General features: G+C 42.9%; 1 protein-coding gene and 3 non-coding genes across 4 annotated transcripts in view; 3 read left to right on the top strand and 1 right to left on the bottom strand.

The window, feature by feature from the left end:
• The window catches only part of LOC128482812 (uncharacterized), a 379,467-nt gene that overhangs the window by 71,248 nt on the left and 289,357 nt on the right, over window positions 1-18,862 (bottom strand). The window lies entirely within an intron of this gene.
• TRNAN-GUU (transfer RNA asparagine (anticodon GUU)) lies at window positions 1,773-1,846 on the top strand. The gene has a single exon. It is a non-coding gene; the product is annotated as a tRNA-Asn (tRNA).
• TRNAN-GUU (transfer RNA asparagine (anticodon GUU)) lies at window positions 4,359-4,432 on the top strand. Its single transcript has one exon. It is a non-coding gene; the product is annotated as a tRNA-Asn (tRNA).
• TRNAN-GUU (transfer RNA asparagine (anticodon GUU)) lies at window positions 8,122-8,195 on the top strand. The gene has a single exon. It is a non-coding gene; the product is annotated as a tRNA-Asn (tRNA).

Here is an 18,862-nt window from a genome sequence, read left to right as displayed (position 1 = left end):
TCATCAATGACAGAAGTTATTAACCCTATGTAAAAATGACATCTACCAGAGAATGGTTTCGATCCATCGACCTCTGGGTTATGGGCCCAGCACGCTCCCGCTGCGCCACTCTGTTTTTCGTGGCACTTTCTTCACAAATGATAAAACACATTAATTCCTGACTTTTTCCTGACATTAATTCCTGCTTCTCTGAAAACAATCACAAGTGGTTGTCTCTGTGGTGCAATCGGTTAGCGTGTTCGGCTGTTAACCGAAAGGTTGGTGGTTCAAGCCCACCCAGGGACGAGTGGGATGTTTTCCTGAAAACTTTCATTCCTGTGCTTGCAACACCAATGACCTAATGATTACATTGAAAGACAGAAATGCTAAATCCTTAAAGCTTTCCAACATTAAGCTAAATCTTCTTATTCCACTTGTGGAAAGTTATTTTCCAGACAAAGCATGCCAATCCTTCCATGAAAAAACACAGGAAAAACTTCTTGGCATAGTGCCAATTTTGGAATGCTTAGATTATTATTATAATTTTTTGTTTTTTAACTACAATACTACATGTTGTTAATAATTCGGGCAGCCGTTACCAAAATAGTGGCTGGCAAGGGGAGAATGCCGTTTTCATACAATATCATAAATGACACAAGTTGTTAACCCTACGTGCCAATTAATCTTATGCAACGCCAGTTGTGCTTAAACAGAAAAGTGACATTATAAAAACAAAATTAGCAGAGGATGGTTTCGATCCATCGACCTCTGGGTTATGGGCCCAGCACACTTCCGCTGCGCCACTCTGCTTTTCATATAGTGCTTTGTCCGAGGGGAGAATGCTGTTTTAATGCAATATCATCAATGACAGAAGTTATTAACCCTATGTAAAAATGACATCTAGCAGAGGATGGTTTCGATCCATCGACCTCTGGGTTATGGGCCCAGCACGCTTCCGCTGCGCCACTCTGCTTTTCATATAGTGGTTTGTCCGAGGGGAGAATGCTGTTTTAATGCAATATCATCAATGACAGAAGTTATTAACCCTATGTAAAAATGACATCTAGCAGAGGATGGTTTCGATCCATCGACCTCTGGGTTATGGGCCCAGCACGCTTCCGCTGCGCCACTCTGCTTTCTGTAAAGCTGTTTGTCCGAGGGGAGAATGCTGTTTTAATGCAATATCATCAATGACAGAAGTTATTAACCCTATGTAAAAATGACATCTAGCAGAGGATGGTTTCGATCCATCGACCTCTGGGTTATGGGCCCAGCACGCTTCCGCTGCGCCACTCTGCTTTCTGTAAAGCTGTTTGTCCGAGGGGAGAATGCTGTTTTCATGCAATATCATCAATGACAGAAGTTATTAACCCTATGTAAAAATGACATCTAGCAGAAGATGGTTTCGATCCATCGACCTCTGGGTTATGGGCCCAGCACGCTTCCGCTGCACCACTCTGCTTTTCATGGTGCTTTCTTCACAAATGATAAAACACATTAATTCCTGACTTTTTTTTCTCCAAATCTCTTCTTCAAGCTTCGAAAGTGCCAACTTTTTGCCACTTTCTTCCCAAATGATAAAAAACCATGAATATCTGACTTTTTTTTCCAAATCTCTTCTTCAAGATTCGTAAAGACAATTTAGGAGTACAAGTTCTCACCATCATGAAATAATGTATAAACAGTTGAGATACAACTGTCAATTCTTCTGCTATGGTCACTAAGCCCTCTGGAATGCTGAAGGTTTAAAGTCATAATCCTCACTGCTTCTCTGAAAACAGTCACAAGTGGTTGTCTCTGTGGCGCAATCGGTTAGCGCGTTCGGCTGTTAACCGAAAGGTTGGTGGTTCAAGCCCACCCAGGGACGAGTGGGATGTTTTCCTGAAAACTTTCATTCCTGTGTTTGCAACACCAATGACCTAATGATTACATTGAAAGACAGAAATGCAAAATCCTTAAAGCTTTCCAACATTAAGCCAAATCTTCTTATTCACTTGTGGAAAGTTATTTTCCAGACAAAGCATGCCAATCCTTCCATGAAAAAACACATGAAAAACTTCTTGGCATAGTGCCTATTTTGGAATGCTTAGATTATTATTATTAATTTTTTGTTTTTTAACTTAGGCCACGTCTACAATACTACATGTTGTTAATAATTCGGGCAGCCGTTACCAAAATAGGGGCTGGCAAGGGGAGAATGCCGTTTTCATACAATATCATAAATGACACAAGTTGTTAACCCTACGTGCCAATTAATCTTATGCAACGCCAGTTGTGCTTAAACAGAAAAGTGACATTATAAAAACAAAATTAGCAGAGGATGGTTTCGATCCATCGACCTTTGGGTTATGGGCCCAGCACGCTTCCGCTGCGCCACTCTGCTTTTCTTATCGTGGTTTGTCCGAGGGGAGAATGCTGTTTTAATGCAATATCATCAATGACAGAAGTTATTAACCCTATGTAAAAATGACATCTAGCAGAGGATGGTTTCGATCCATCGACCTCTGGGTTATGGGCCCAGCACGCTTCCGCTGCGCCACTCTGCTTTTCGTATAATGGTTTGTCCGAGGGGAGAATGCTGTTTTAATGCAATATCATCAATGACAGAAGTTATTAACCCTATGTAAAAATGACATCTAGCAGAGGATGGTTTCAATCCATCGACCCCTGGGTTATGGGCCCAGCACGCTTCTGCTGCGCCACTCTGCTTTCTGTAAAGCTGTTTGTCCGAGGGGAGAATGCTGTTTTCATGCAATATCATCAATGACAGAAGTTATTAACCCTATGTAAAAATGACATCTAGCAGAGGATGGTTTTGATCCATCAACCTCTGGGGTAAGGGTCCAGCACGCTTCTGCTGCGCCACTCTGCTTTTCATGGTGTTTTTTTCACAAATGATAAAACACATTAATTCCTGACTTTTTTTTCTCCAAATCTCTTCTTCAAGCTTCGAAAGTGCCAACTTTTTGCCACTTTCTTCCCAAATGATAAAAAACCATGAATATCTGACTTTTTTTTCCAAATCTCTTCTTCAAGATTCGTAAAGACAATTTAGGAGTACAAGTTCTCACCATCATGAAATAATGTATAAACAGTTGAGATACAACTGTCAATTCTTCTGCTATGGTCACTAAGCCCTCTGGAATGCTGAAGGTTTAATGTCATAATCCTCACTGCTTCTCTGAAAACAGTCACAAGTGGTTGTCTCTGTGGCGCAATCGGTTAGTGCGTTCGGCTGTTAACCGAAAGGTTGGTGGTTCAAGCCCACCCAGGGACGAGTGGGATGTTTTCCTGAAAACTTTCATTCCTGTGTTTGCAACACCAATGAGCTAATGATTACATTGAAAGACAGAAATGCAAAATCCTTAAAGCTTTCCAACATTAAGCTAAATCTTCTTATTCCACTTGTGGAAAGTTATTTTCCAGACAAAGCATGCCAATCCTTCCATGAAAAAACACAGGGAAAACTTCTTGGCATAGTGCCAATTTTGGAATGCTTAGATTATTATTATTAATTTTTTGTTTTTTAACTTAGGCCACGTCTACAATACTACATGTTGTTAATAATTCGGGCAGCCGTTACCAAAATAGTGGCTGGCAAGGGGAGAATGCCGTTTTCATACAATATCATAAATGACACAAGTTGTTAACCCTACGTGCCAATTAATCTTATGCAACGCCAGTTGTGCTTAAACAGAAAAGTGACATTATAAAAACAAAATTAGCAGAGGATGGTTTCGATCCATCGACCTCTGGGTTATGGGCCCAGCACGCTTCCGCTGCGCCACTCTGCTTTTCTTATGGCAGTTTGTCCGAGGGGAGAATGCTGTTTTAATGCAATATCATCAATGACAGAAGTTATTAACCCTATGTAAAAATGACATATAGCAGAGGATGGTTTCGATCCATCGACCTCTGGGTAATGGGCCCAGCACGCTTCCGCTGCGCCACTCTGCTTTCTGTAAAGCTGTTTGTCCGAGGGGAGAATGCTGTTTTCATGCAATATCATCAATGACAGAAGTTATTAACCCTATGTAAAAATGACATCTAGCAGAGGATGGTTTCGATCCATCGACCTCTGGGTTATGGGCCCAGCACGCTTCCGCTGCGCCACTCTGCTTTCTGTAAAGCTGTTTGTCCGAGGGGAGAATGCTGTTTTCATGCAATATCATCAATGACAGAAGTTATTAACCCTATGTAAAAATGACATCTACCAGAGAATGGTTTCGATCCATCGACCTCTGGGTTATGGGCCCAGCACGCTCCCGCTGCGCCACTCTGTTTTTCGTGGCACTTTCTTCACAAATGATAAAACACATTAATTCCTGACTTTTTCCTGACATTAATTCCTGCTTCTCTGAAAACAGTCACAAGTGGTTGTCTCTGTGGCGCAATCGGTTAGCGCGTTCGGCTGTTAACCGAAAGGTTGGTGGTTCAAGCCCACCCAGGGACGAGTGGGATGTTTTCCTGAAAACTTTCATTCCTGTGTTTGCAACACCAATGAGCTAATGATTACATTGAAAGACAGAAATGCAAAATCCTTAAAGCTTTCCAACATTAAGCTAAATCTTCTTATTCCACTTGTGGAAAGTTATTTTCCAGACAAAGCATGCCAATCCTTCCATGAAAAAACACAGGGAAAACTTCTTGGCATAGTGCCAATTTTGGAATGCTTAGATTATTATTATTAATTTTTTGTTTTTTAACTTAGGCCACGTCTACAATACTACATGTTGTTAATAATTCGGGCAGCCGTTACCAAAATAGTGGCTGGCAAGGGGAGAATGCCGTTTTCATACAATATCATAAATGACACAAGTTGTTAACCCTACGTGCCAATTAATCTTATGCAACGCCAGTTGTGCTTAAACAGAAAAGTGACATTATAAAAACAAAATTAGCAGAGGATGGTTTCGATCCATCGACCTCTGGGTTATGGGCCCAGCACGCTTCCGCTGCGCCACTCTGCTTTTCTTATGGTGGTTTGTCCGAGGGGAGAATGCTGTTTTAATGCAATATCATCAATGACAGAAGTTATTAACCCTATGTAAAAATGACATCTAGCAGAGGATGGTTTCGATCCATCGACCTCTGGGTTATGGGCCCAGCACGCTTCCGCTGCGCCACTCTGCTTTCTGTAAAGCTGTTTGTCCGAGGGGAGAATGCTGTTTTCATGCAATATCATCAATGACAGAAGTTATTAACCCTATGTAAAAATGACATCTAGCAGAGGATGGTTTCGATCCATCGACCTCTGGGTTATGGGCCCAGCACGCTTCCGCTGCGCCACTCAGCTTTCTGTAAAGCTGTTTGTCCGAGGGGAGAATGCTGTTTTCATGCAATATCATCAATGACAGAAGTTATTAACCCTATGTAAAAATGACATCTACCAGAGAATGGTTTCGATCCATCGACCTCTGGGTTATGGGCCCAGCACGCTCCCGCTGCGCCACTCTGTTTTTCGTGGCACTTTCTTCACAAATGATAAAACACATTAATTCCTGACTTTTTCCTGACATTAATTCCTGCTTCTCTGAAAACAGTCACAAGTGGTTGTCTCTGTGGCGCAATCGGTTAGTGTGTTCGGCTGTTAACCGAAAGGTTGGTGGTTCAAGCCCACCCAGGGATGAGTGGGATGTTTTCCTGAAAACTTTCATTCCTGTGTTTGCAACACCAATGAGCTAATGATTACATTGAAAGACAGAAATGCAAAATCCTTAAAGCTTTCCAACATTAAGCTAAATCTTCTTATTCCACTTGTGGAAAGTTATTTTCCAGACAAAGCATGCCAATCCTTCCATGAAAAAACACAGGGAAAACTTCTTGGCATAGTGCCAATTTTGGAATGCTTAGATTATTATTATTAATTTTTTGTTTTTTAACTTAGGCCACGTCTACAATACTACGTGTTGTTAATAATTCGGGCAGCCGTTACCAAAATAGTGGCTGGCAAGGGGAGAATGCCGTTTTCATACAATATCATAAATGACACAAGTTGTTAACCCTACGTGCCAATTAATCTTATGCAACGCCAGTTGTGCTTAAACAGAAAAGTGACATTATAAAAACAAAATTAGCAGAGGATGGTTTCGATCCATCGACCTCTGGGTTATGGGCCCAGCACGCTTCCGCTGCGCCACTCTGCTTTTCTTATGGTGGTTTGTCCGAGGGGAGAATGCTGTTTTAATGCAATATCATCAATGACAGAAGTTATTAACCCTATGTAAAAATGACATCTAGCAGAGGATGGTTTCGATCCATCGACCTCTGGGTTATGGGCCCAGCACGCTTCCGCTGCGCCACTCTGCTTTCTGTAAAGCTGTTTGTCCGAGGGGAGAATGCTGTTTTCATGCAATATCATCAATGACAGAAGTTATTAACCCTATGTAAAAATGACATCTAGCAGAGGATGGTTTCGATCCATCGACCTCTGGGTTATGGGCCCAGCACGCTTCCGCTGCACCACTCTGCTTTCTGTAAAGCTGTTTGTCCGAGGGGAGAATACTGTTTTCATGCAATATCATCAATGACAGAAGTTATTAACCCTATGTAAAAATGACATCTAGCAGAGGATGGTTTCGATCTATCGACCTCTGGGTTATGGGCCAAGCACGCTTCCGCTGCTCCACTCTGCTTTTCATGGTGCTTTCTTCACAAATGATAAAACACATTAATTCCTGACTTTTTTTTCTCCAAATCTCTTCTTCAAGCTTCGAAAGTGCCAACTTTTTGCCACTTTCTTCCCAAATGATAAAAAACCATGAATATCTGACTTTTTTTTCCAAATCTCTTCTTCAAGATTCGTAAAGACAATTTAGGAGTACAAGTTCTCACCATCATGAAATAATGTATAAACAGTTGAGATACAACTGTCAATTCTTCTGCTATGGTCACTAAGCCCTCTGGAATGCTGAAGGTTTAAAGTCATAATCCTCACTGCTTCTCTGAAAACAGTCACAAGTGGTTGTCTCTGTGGCGCAATCGGTTAGCGCGTTTGGCTGTTAACCGAAAGGTTGGTGGTTCAAGCCCACCCAGGGACGAGTGGGATGTTTTCCTGAAAACTTTCATTCCTGTGTTTGCAACACCAATGAGCTAATGATTACATTGAAAGACAGAAATGCAAAATCCTTAAAGCTTTCCAACATTAAGCTAAATCTTCTTATTCCACTTGTGGAAAGTTATTTTCCAGACAAAGCATGCCAATCCTTCCATGAAAAAACACATGAAAAACTTCTTGGCATAGTGCCTATTTTGGAATGCTTAGATTATTATTATTAATTTTTTGTTTTTTAACTTAGGCCACGTCTACAATACTACATGTTGTTAATAATTCGGGCAGCCGTTACCAAAATAGTGGCTGGCAAGGGGAGAATGCCGTTTTCATACAATATCATAAATGACACAAGTTGTTAACCCTACGTGCCAATTAATCTTATGCAACGCCAGTTGTGCTTAAACAGAAAAGTGACATTATAAAAACAAAATTAGCAGAGGATGGTTTCGATCCATCGACCTCTGGGTTATGGGCCCAGCACGCTTCCGCTGCGCCACTCTGCTTTTCTTATGGCAGTTTGTCCGAGGGGAGAATGCTGTTTTAATGCAATATCATCAATGACAGAAGTTATTAACCCTATGTAAAAATGACATATAGCAGAGGATGGTTTCGATCCATCGACCTCTGGGTTATGGGCCCAGCACGCTTCCGCTGCGCCACTCTGCTTTCTGTAAAGCTGTTTGTCCGAGGGGAGAATGCTGTTTTCATGCAATATCATCAATGACAGAAGTTATTAACCCTATGTAAAAATGACATCTAGCAGAGGATGGTTTCGATCCATCGACCTCTGGGTTATGGGCCCAGCACGCTTCCGCTGCGCCACTCTGCTTTCTGTAAAGCTGCTTGTCCGAGGGGAGAATGCTGTTTTCATGCAATATCATCAATGACAGAAGTTATTAACCCTATGTAAAAATGACATCTACCAGAGAATGGTTTCGATCCATCGACCTCTGGGTTATGGGCCCAGCACGCTCCCGCTGCGCCACTCTGTTTTTCGTGGCACTTTCTTCACAAATGATAAAACACATTAATTCCTGACTTTTTCCTGACATTAATTCCTGCTTCTCTGAAAACAGTCACAAGTGGTTGTCTCTGTGGCGCAATCGGTTAGCGCGTTCGGCTGTTAACCGAAAGGTTGGTGGTTCAAGCCCACCCAGGGACGAGTGGGATGTTTTCCTGAAAACTTTCATTCCTGTGTTTGCAACACCAATGAGCTAATGATTACATTGAAAGACAGAAATGCAAAATCCTTAAAGCTTTCCAACATTAAGCTAAATCTTCTTATTCCACTTGTGGAAAGTTATTTTCCAGACAAAGCATGCCAATCCTTCCATGAAAAAACACAGGGAAAACTTCTTGGCATAGTGCCAATTTTGGAATGCTTAGATTATTATTATTAATTTTTTGTTTTTTAACTTAGGCCACGTCTACAATACTACATGTTGTTAATAATTCGGGCAGCCGTTACCAAAATAGTGGCTGGCAAGGGGAGAATGCCGTTTTCATACAATATCATAAATGACACAAGTTGTTAACCCTACGTGCCAATTAATCTTATGCAACGCCAGTTGTGCTTAAACAGAAAAGTGACATTATAAAAACAAAATTAGCAGAGGATGGTTTCGATCCATCGACCTTTGGGTTATGGGCCCAGCACGCTTCCGCTGCGCCACTCTGCTTTTCTTATGGCGGTTTGTCCGAGGGGAGAATGCTGTTTTAATGCAATATCATCAATGACAGAAGTTATTAACCCTATGTAAAAATGACATCTAGCAGAGGATGGTTTCGATCCATCGACCTCTGGGTTATGGGCCCAGCACGCTTCCGCTGCGCCACTCTGCTTTCTGTAAAGCTGTTTGTCCGAGGGGAGAATGCTGTTTTCATGCAATATCATCAATGACAGAAGTTATTAACCCTATGTAAAAATGACATCTAGCAGAGGATGGTTTCGATCCATCGACCTCTGGGTTATGGGCCCAGCACGCTTCCGCTGCGCCACTCTGCTTTCTGTAAAGCTGTTTGTCCGAGGGGAGAATGCTGTTTTCATGCAATATCATCAATGACAGAAGTTATTAACCCTATGTAAAAATGACATCTACCAGAGAATGGTTTCGATCCATCGACCTCTGGGTTATGGGCCCAGCACGCTCCCGCTGCGCCACTCTGTTTTTCGTGGCACTTTCTTCACAAATGATAAAACACATTAATTCCTGACTTTTTCCTGACATTAATTCCTGCTTCTCTGAAAACAGTCACAAGTGGTTGTCTCTGTGGCGCAATCGGTTAGCGCGTTCGGCTGTTAACCGAAAAGTTGGTGGTTCAAGCCCACCCAGGGACGAGTGGGATGTTTTCCTGAAAACTTTCATTCCTGTGCTTGCAACACCAATGACCTAATGATTACATTGAAAGACAGAAATGCTAAATCCTTGAAGCTTTCCAACATTAAGCTAAATCTTCTTATTCCACTTGTGGAAAGTTATTTTCCAGACAAAGCATGCCAATCCTTCCATGAAAAAACACAGGAAAAACTTCTTGGCATAGTGCCAATTTTGGAATGCTTAGATTATTATTATAATTTTTTGTTTTTTAACTACAATTGTTATGGAACTATTATATATATCAGCAAGAAACGCTTATTGCTTTAATGAATATAAGCTGGCCTCGACCAATAAAGGGTTACACCTCACGCAGATACGTGAGAGACGCAAGTAGCAGTGTATTCAGTTATCTATATTTTACTAACCGCAAGCGCCATTCTGGCTATATCTTGTTGCAGGAAAGTATCTAATATTTGTTTCTAACGGTTTTCTGCCTTTCTGCCTATTTCCGCATAGTTTCAGGATTAACCAATTAATAAGCTTTACGTAACCTGACGTCCCTTTTTTTCTGGACACTATATAATCTATAATATAAACAAAATAAAGCAGAGTGATTTTGGACCTGACCCAGAGTGTGTCGTGTGTCTTATTTTTCTCTCCGTGCACGTACATTTATATTCACATAATTTGGAGCAGTTCAACAATTGAAGAAAGGCTTTATTGGAAAGCATCCAAAACAGTTGGCGCCCAACGTGGGGCTCGAGGAAGCCGTACCTGTCGGAGGTCCCTCCCGGGGAGAGTTCACGCCGTGAGCTGACGATTAGACCCTGGGACTGCAGCCCAGTTACAAGGTAAGATCGTTTCTTATCTACCTTGTGTGTCTCTCGTTACTCACGTGTGTATTCGGAGGAGGGAACTCAGGTGGTTGACGCACCCTCGAGAGGCAATAAAAGAACCCCATGTAAATCTACTGTATAATCACTTGTTGAACTGTGGTGCCTCCCTTTTGCTGGCGAGCACACTGTTTCGGAAAGGTTTCGGAAAGTGTTTCAAGTCTACACCGGATCAACCCAGTTGCTCTGATCCCCAGACGGTGCTGTAAGACTAACACTAATTTGGACAGCCTAGTCGTCTGTCCCTAGCACACTGTAGAAATCGGTAAAGTGTTTCAAGTCTACACCTGATCAACCCAGTTGCTCTGATCCCAGACGGTGCCGTAAGACTAACACTATTTTGGACAGCCCAGTCGCCTGTCCCCAGTGCATAATATTACTACAGTGTGTGTGTGCCTCGCTCGTATCAGAAGGTTTCGGACGGTTGCGGACAAGGTTACGATACCGCTGCGGAATGGGGAACGATAACAGCGTTCCAAGTGGGTTCTGTACTCCCTCCCAATTAGTTGCTGACAGACGAGGGAAAAGATACATTAAGCAATTATCTAAGTTGGAAAAACGATATAAAATACCCAGAGGAGGAACCTTATCAATTTGCACCTGGCAAAACCTCCTAAATAAAAAAGCAGGAAAATTAGACGACGACGGATTGAAAGATACTGTTAAAATCTGGCTAGATTGTAGCAAAGAATTTAAATCGTTAGATGGCGAAGAAATGTATGATGAAAAGCACTCAAGATATCTGTGTAAAATTCCAATGTCTTATACGCCACAGCTCTATAATGGCGCCGAGTCGTCGGACAAGGGGTGGAGCTGCCCAGCCTGTAATGCAATGACGTCAGGAAGCCGTCGCTCTTGTCTGTACTGTGAGGCCCCCCGCCCCCCGTCTACTCCGGCTACTGTGTCGTGTCTGACACAGACACCAGCGCCATCTTGTGACGCACTTCACCAACTGTCTTCAGTGGAAAATCCCCACCAATTGCCTGCCCCGCCTTCCATGTTAAATCCGGTACAGGCATCGGTGCCATCTTTGTTAACTGACAACGCCCAAAATTCTGGCCTACCTCCAGCTCCGTTATCTTCTATGTCTATTCCCACAGTGTCATTGTACCCAGTAGTTAATCCGGATGGCACATTTGTATTACCTATCCAGATTACAGCACCCAGACATATGGTCCCAATCATGATAATGGCAAGCGGTGAGGAAACAAAGAAGGAAAATATATCTACTAGTGCTGTTATGCTTCCGGCCCAACACCAGACTGAGGAAAGCCTACTACTCCAGGAAGGCAAAACACTAGAAAAACCTCAAACAGTACTATTTCCACCCACTCCTCCCATAGTTACACCCCCGGTACCTACACCCAGCACTACTGTCCCGTTAATAATGATGGGCCCAGGCAACAGTCCAGAAGGGGAGGAAATAGATACGACCAAGGGCGCAACAACTGCCCCAACCCAATCCGATACCGACAGCAGTATGATATTTAAAAAGGGAAAAAGGTTACCTAGACCAAAACCAATAACTAAACCCCAAAGAAGAACTAAGCCCAAACACACACAGTCCCCCTTGGTGGGTTTTGACCCACCTGTTCTCCATGCTGAGGAGATGGGAGCTAGGCCTAAGCACCAACCTATTTTCACTGATGAAGAAATAGGCACTCATGACAGTCTATCAGAAGAAGAGGGCTCAGAGGAGGGGGAGGAATCCCAAAGTATTTACCAGAGCTTACCTTTTGTACGTTCTCCTATAGGCCATCGCCGTATAAGATATACTCGACAATCTGATACCGAACAGCCCTCAAGTACGTCAGCCCCTCAGCCACCATCCATGGGGAATACAAATCCCAATAATCCGTTTTCTTCTCAATTCGCTGAAATTATGTCTGCAGCTATAGTACAAGCCACCCGACTCGCCACAGAAAATGCTACTCCACGAGATGGTCTCGCTTCCACGGAGCCGCGTTCCAAGTATGTAGCATTCAATCCGCAACAACTGTATACAATCGTCAAAGATCTCCCTGAACCTGATACACATCCAATGCCATTTTATCGAAAAGTTTCACAGGCCTGGACTACCTATGGATGTACCTGGTCTGACCTTGTTAGTATTGTCCAAGCCAAAGCAGGAGACTACGCAGATCTTATTCTCAACCAAATTATACGAGACCCATCTTATCTACCTTGCGATCCCAGATCCACTGAATCAGGTCAACAATTTATCAAGCAATTGGAAATCTGAGCGAAGGACAGATTATCCGAACAAACAGTATCTCTACAGGATATAACTCAAGAAAAAGGAGAGTCAGTGGAGAAATATGCCTACAGAATCAAACGATATTTTCGTGATCTAAAATTCTCACTCCAAGAAGTGGCACATATTTGTATGTTGGGTCGTGCCTTTGTAGACGGCCTCTATTCTGATCTCAACAAAGTACTCACTACCTGCCGCCCGGAATGGAGGTCAATGGATCTTGAAGTCCTTATACAGGTTGCTAAAGGATTGGAGGCAGGAAACAGCAAGAAAAAGTCCGCCATTATGGCGGTAATAACCGGAGCCGACGCCACTAATGAAGCCACGGACAAACAGCGACAACCTCGTAAATGTTTTGGATGCGAAAAAGTCGGTTATCTTAAAAGAGTATGCCGTAGTCGCCATCTGTGGGCCGCTTATCAAGCCCAGAACCAAAACCAGAACCAGAACACTCTTCCTCCACCTCCTCCTCCTCAGCCATAGGAAATAGGCGAGCAAATGGAGGAGGGGGACTCTATTTGCATGGCCGTCTCCGCCCCTCCTTCCGGCCCTTCCCCTAAGATCACTCTTGATGTAGCCGGAAAACCTTGCTCATTTCTTGTTGACACTGGCGCTGCTCGTAGCGTGCTTTGTGAGACGGATGTATTACCATCCTGGCTATCTGATATACAACTCCCCTGTAGTGGGTTAGAAGGCGTGGTTCAACACAACCCACTCACACGCCCCTTACCCGTCACAAGCTCTTCAATACATCTGCCTTCATCTACTCTAGCTCAATTTGTGGTCAGTGCCACTTGCCCTTTCAATCTTCTAGGAGCGGATTTTCTCAGCAAAATCCAAGCCAATATTACCTTCACTGACAAAGGAACTGTCACTCTCAACACTGCTCTTGCCCCTGAAGAAACCTGTATGCTTATGGCAGTAGTACATGATCCTGGTGCCGAAACCTGGAATAATCTATTTAATTCTTTGAATACCATGCTAGACCATCTTCCAGCTACCCTATGGGCCTCTGAACCTATGGACATTGGACGTCTCAATATCCCACCGGTACAAGTTATGTTTAAGGATCCTAATGTTCTTCCATACAAGGCCCAATATTTTTTATCAGTAGCCCAACTAGATGCAATATCTATTCAAGTAGCTGCACTCCTAGAATCCGGTACAATAATACCTACTACTTCTCCTTGCAATATTCCGCTGTATCCAGTCAAAAAGAAGCAGATCAAAGGCCAACCTCCAGTATACAGGATGGTACAAGATTTACACGCTGTCAACAAAGCCACAGTTCTGGATACCTCTATTGTGCCAAATCCACATACTCTTCTATCCAATATTCTATCTACGGCATCCTGGTTCACTGTAATTGATCTTGCTAATGCCTTTTTCTCCATTCCATTACACCCTTCGTATCAATATTTTTTTGTATTCACACATGCTGGTCGGCAATACACCTGGACGGTGATGCCACAAGGAGCTCAAAACAGCCCGTCCAGTTTCAGCAAAGCTATGTCTTCTGTGCTTTCTTCATGGCAAGACGCTCACCCGGAAGTTGAGCTCCTGCAATACGTGGATGACCTACTTCTTTGTGCTCCAGACCCATCCACGTGTCAAGAAACTACCCTGGACCTACTCTATTTTCTAGCTACAGCTGGCTGTAAGGTCTCCAAATCGAAACTACAGTTATGCCTTCAAAAAGTGATTTTTCTGGGACACTGTATTACCAAAGGCCGTAAACACCTTACAATGGCACGAAAAAAGGCCATCCTGGAGTTGGCTCCGCCAGAAACTCCACATCAGCTACAGACCTTTCTGGGTCTCATTTCATACTGTCGTCCCTGGATTCCCGACGCTTCTGTGCTAATGCAACCACTCTATGACTGTATACCTCGAGAACTACCAGCAATTTTTTATTTAACACCAGAGGCACTGGACTCATTCGACGCTCTACAACAAATGATTGCCTCATCTCCAGCTTTAGGAATTCCGAACTATTCTCTGCCGTTCCGTCTCTATGTTATGGAACGGCAAGGCCATGCCACAGGTGTTCTCACTCAGATGCACGGTGGTCGACATCGTCCCCTCGGATTCTACTCCAAACGATTGGACCCAGTTGCTCGCGCGACACCTTCCTGTGTAAGGGCTATTCACGCTGCCAGCTGTCTTCTGGACGTCACTTCAGATATTGTCCTCGGACATCCCTTGACAATTCTAGCTCCACATGACATCTCAGCTATTTTACAACAGACTCAACCCAGACATCTCACTGCTCAGCGTCATCTTCGTCTCCAAGGGAGTCTGTTGTTGCCCGACAATGTTACTATTCAACGATGCAATGTTCTCAATCCGGCTGCCCTCCTTCCACTTCCAAGGGGGGAGTATACTGATATTCCGTCTACGGATTTTATTGATCTAGCCACAGAAGAAGATCTTCAGGAACAGCTATTGTGGCATACACAGTCATCAAATGTCGATTTTCCAGATGTACCACCCGAGGACGATCCACATGATTGTCTGACCATGATGCAAGCGGAAGTCGGTTCGCCTCCGAATATACAGGATACCCCACTCTCAAACCCAGAATGGACCCTATTTGTGGACGGCTCCAGATATGCCGATGACAAGGGTCATTTCCATACGGGAATGGCGGTTACGACTGACACGACTGTACTCTGTGCAAAAGCTCTACGACCGGATCAGTCGGCTCAGGAGGCTGAACTAGCTGCCCTCACCGAGGCCTGCATTATGGCTAAAGATTCTACCGCGAATATCTATACGGATTCCAGGTACGCCTTTGGAGTTGTACATGATTTTGGAGTCATCTGGAAGGCAAGAGATTATATCACCGCAGCAGGGACTCCAATCAAGAACGGGAAAGCAGTTGAAGTATCTAATATTTGTTTCTAACGGTTTTCTGCCTTTCTGCCTATTTCCGCATAGTTTCAGGATTAACCAATTAATAAGCTTTACGTAACCTGACGTCCCTTTTTTTCTGGACACTATATAATCTATAATATAAACAAAATAAAGCAGAGTGATTTTGGACCTGACCCAGAGTGTGTCGTGTGTCTTATTTTTCTCTCCGTGCACGTACATTTATATTCACATAATTTGGAGCAGTTCAACAATTGAAGAAAGGCTTTATTGGAAAGCATCCAAAACACAATACTACATGTTGTTAATAATTCGGGCAGCCGTTACCAAAATAGTGGCTGGCAAGGGGAGAATGCCGTTTTCATACAATATCATAAATGACACAAGTTGTTAACCCTACGTGCCAATTAATCTTATGCAACGCCAGTTGTGCTTAAACAGAAAAGTGACATTATAAAAACAAAATTAGCAGAGGATGGTTTCGATCCATCGACCTCTGGGTTATGGGCCCAGCACGCTTCCGCTGCGCCACTCTGCTTTTCTTATGGCGGTTTGTCCGAGGGGAGAATGCTGTTTTAATGCAATATCATCAATGACAGAAGTTATTAACCCTATGTAAAAATGACATCTAGCAGAGGATGGTTTCGATCCATCGACCTCTGGGTTATGGGCCCAGCACGCTTCCGCTGCGCCACTCTGCTTTCTGTAAAGCTGTTTGTCCGAGGGGAGAATGCTGTTTTAATGCAATATCATCAATGACAGAAGTTATTAACCCTATGTAGAAACGACATCTAGCAGAGGATGGTTTCAATCCATCGACCTCTGGGTTATGGGCCCAGCACGCTTCCGCTGCGCCACTCTGCTTTTCATGGTGCTTTCTTCACAAATGATAAAACACATTAATTCCTTACTTTTTTTTCTCCAAATCTCTTCTTCAAGCTTCGAAAGTGCCAACTTTTTGCCACTTTCTTCCCAAATGATAAAAAACCATGAATATCTGACTTTTTTTTCCAAATCTCTTCTTCAAGATTCGTAAAGACAATTTAGGAGTACAAGTTCTCACCATCATGAAATAATGTATAAACAGTTGAGATACAACTGTCAATTCTTCTGCTATGGTCACTAAGCCCTCTGGAATGCTGAAGGTTTAAAGTCATAATCCTCACTGCTTCTCTGAAAACAGTCACAAGTGGTTGTCTCTGTGGCGCAATCGGTTAGCGTGTTCGGCTGTTAACTGAAAGGTTGGTGGTTCAAGCCCACCCAGGGACGAGTGGGATGTTTTCCTGAAAACTTTCATTCCTGTGTTTGCAACACCAATGAGTTTATGATTACATTGAAAGACAGAAATGCAAAATCCTTAAAGCTTTCCAACATTAAGCTAAATCTTCTTATTCCACTTGTGGAAAGTTATTTTCCAGACAAAGCATGCCAATCCTTCCATGAAAAAACACATGAAAAACTTCTTGGCATAGTGCCTATTTTGGAATGCTTAGATTATTATTATTAATTTTTTGTTTTTTAACTTAGGCCACGTCTACAATACTACATGTTGTTAATAATTCGGGCAGCCGTTACCAAAATAGTGGCTGGCAAGGGGAGAATGCCGTTTTCATACAATATCATAAATGACACAAGTTGTTAACCCTACGTGCCAATTAATCTTATGCAACGCCAGTTGTGCTTAAACAGAAAAGTGACATTATAAAAACAAAATCAGCAGAGGATGGTTTTGATCCATCGACCTCTGGGTTATGGGCCCAGCACGCTTCCGCTGCGCCACTCTGCTTTTCTTATAGTGGTTTGTCCGAGGGGAGAATGCTGTTTTAATGCAATATCATCAATGACAGAAGTTATTAACCCTATGCAAAAATGACATCTAGCAGAGTATGGTTTCGATCCATCGACCTCTGGGTTATGGGCCCAGCACGCTTCCGCTGCGCCACTCTGCTTTCTGTAAAGCTGTTTGTCCGAGGGGAGAATGCTGTTTTAATGCAATATCATCAATGACAGAAGTTATTAACCCTATGTAAAAACGACATCTAGCAGAGGATGGTTTCGATCCATCGACCTCTGGGTTATGGGCCCAGCACGCTTCCGCTGCGCCACTCTGCTTTTCATGGTGCTTTCTTCACAAATGATAAAACACATTAATTCCTGACTTTTTTTTCTCCAAATCTCTTCTTCAAGCTTCGAAAGTGCCAACTTTTTGCCACTTTCTTCCCAAATGATAAAAAACCATGAATATCTGACTTTTTTTTCCAAATCTCTTCTTCAAGATTCGTAAAGACAATTTAGGAGTACAATTTCTCACCATCATGAAATAATGTATAAACAGTTGAGATACAACTGTCAATTCTTCTGCTATGGTCACTAAGCCCTCTGGAATGCTGAAGGTTTAAAGTCATAATCCTCACTGCTTCTCTGAAATGGGTCACAAGTGGTTGTCTCTGTGGCGCAATCGGTTAGCGCGTTCGGCTGTTAACCGAAAGTTTGGTGGTTCAAGCCCACCCAGGGACGAGTGGGATGTTTTCCTGAAAACTTTCATTCCTGTGTTTGCAACACCAATGACCTAATGATTACATTGAAAGACAGAAATGCAAAATCCTTAAAGCTTTCCAACATTAAGCTAAATCTTCTTATTCCACTTGTGGAAAGTTATTTTCCAGACAAAGCATGCCAATCCTTCCATGAAAAAACACATGAAAAACTTCTTGGCATAGTGCCAATTTTGGAATGCTTAGATTATTATTATTCATTTTTTGTTTTTTAACTTAGGCCACGTCTACAATACTACATGTTGTTAATAATTCGGGCAGCCGTTACCAAAATAGTGGCTGGCAAGGGGAGAATGCCGTTTTCATACAATATCATAAATGACACAAGTTGTTAACCCTACGTGCCAATTAATCTTATGCAACGCCAGTTGTGCTTAAACAGAAAAGTGACATTATAAAAACAAAATCAGCAGAGGATGGTTTCGATCTATCGACCTCTGGGTTATGGGCCCAGCACGGTTCCGCTGCGCCACTCTGCTTTTCATATAATGGTTTGTCCGAGGGGAGAATGCTGTTTTAATGCAATATCATCAATGACAGAAGTTATTAACCCTATGTAAAAATGACATCTAGCAGAGGACGGTTTCGATCCATCGACCTCTGGGTTATGGGCCCAGCACGCTTCCGCTGCGCCACTCTGCTTTCTGTAAAGCTGTTTGTCCGAGGGGAGAATGCTGTTTTCATGAAATATCATCAATGACAGAAGTTATTAACCCTATGTAAAAATGACATCTAGCAGAGGATGGTTTCGATCCATCGACCTCTGGGTTATGGGCCCAGCACGCGTCCGCTGCGCCACTCTGCTTTTCATGGTGCTTTCTTCACAAATGATAAAACACATTAATTCCTGACTTTTTTTTCTCCAAATCTCTTCTTCAAGCTTCGAAAGGGCCAACTTTTTGCCACTTTCTTCCCAAATGATAAAAAACCATGAA

Source organism: Spea bombifrons, chromosome 3, assembly GCF_027358695.1.
Source record: "Spea bombifrons isolate aSpeBom1 chromosome 3, aSpeBom1.2.pri, whole genome shotgun sequence".
In the NCBI taxonomy this organism is placed as follows: Eukaryota; Metazoa; Chordata; class Amphibia; order Anura; family Pelobatidae; genus Spea; species Spea bombifrons.
This window is presented reverse-complemented; position numbering and strand designations above follow the sequence as displayed.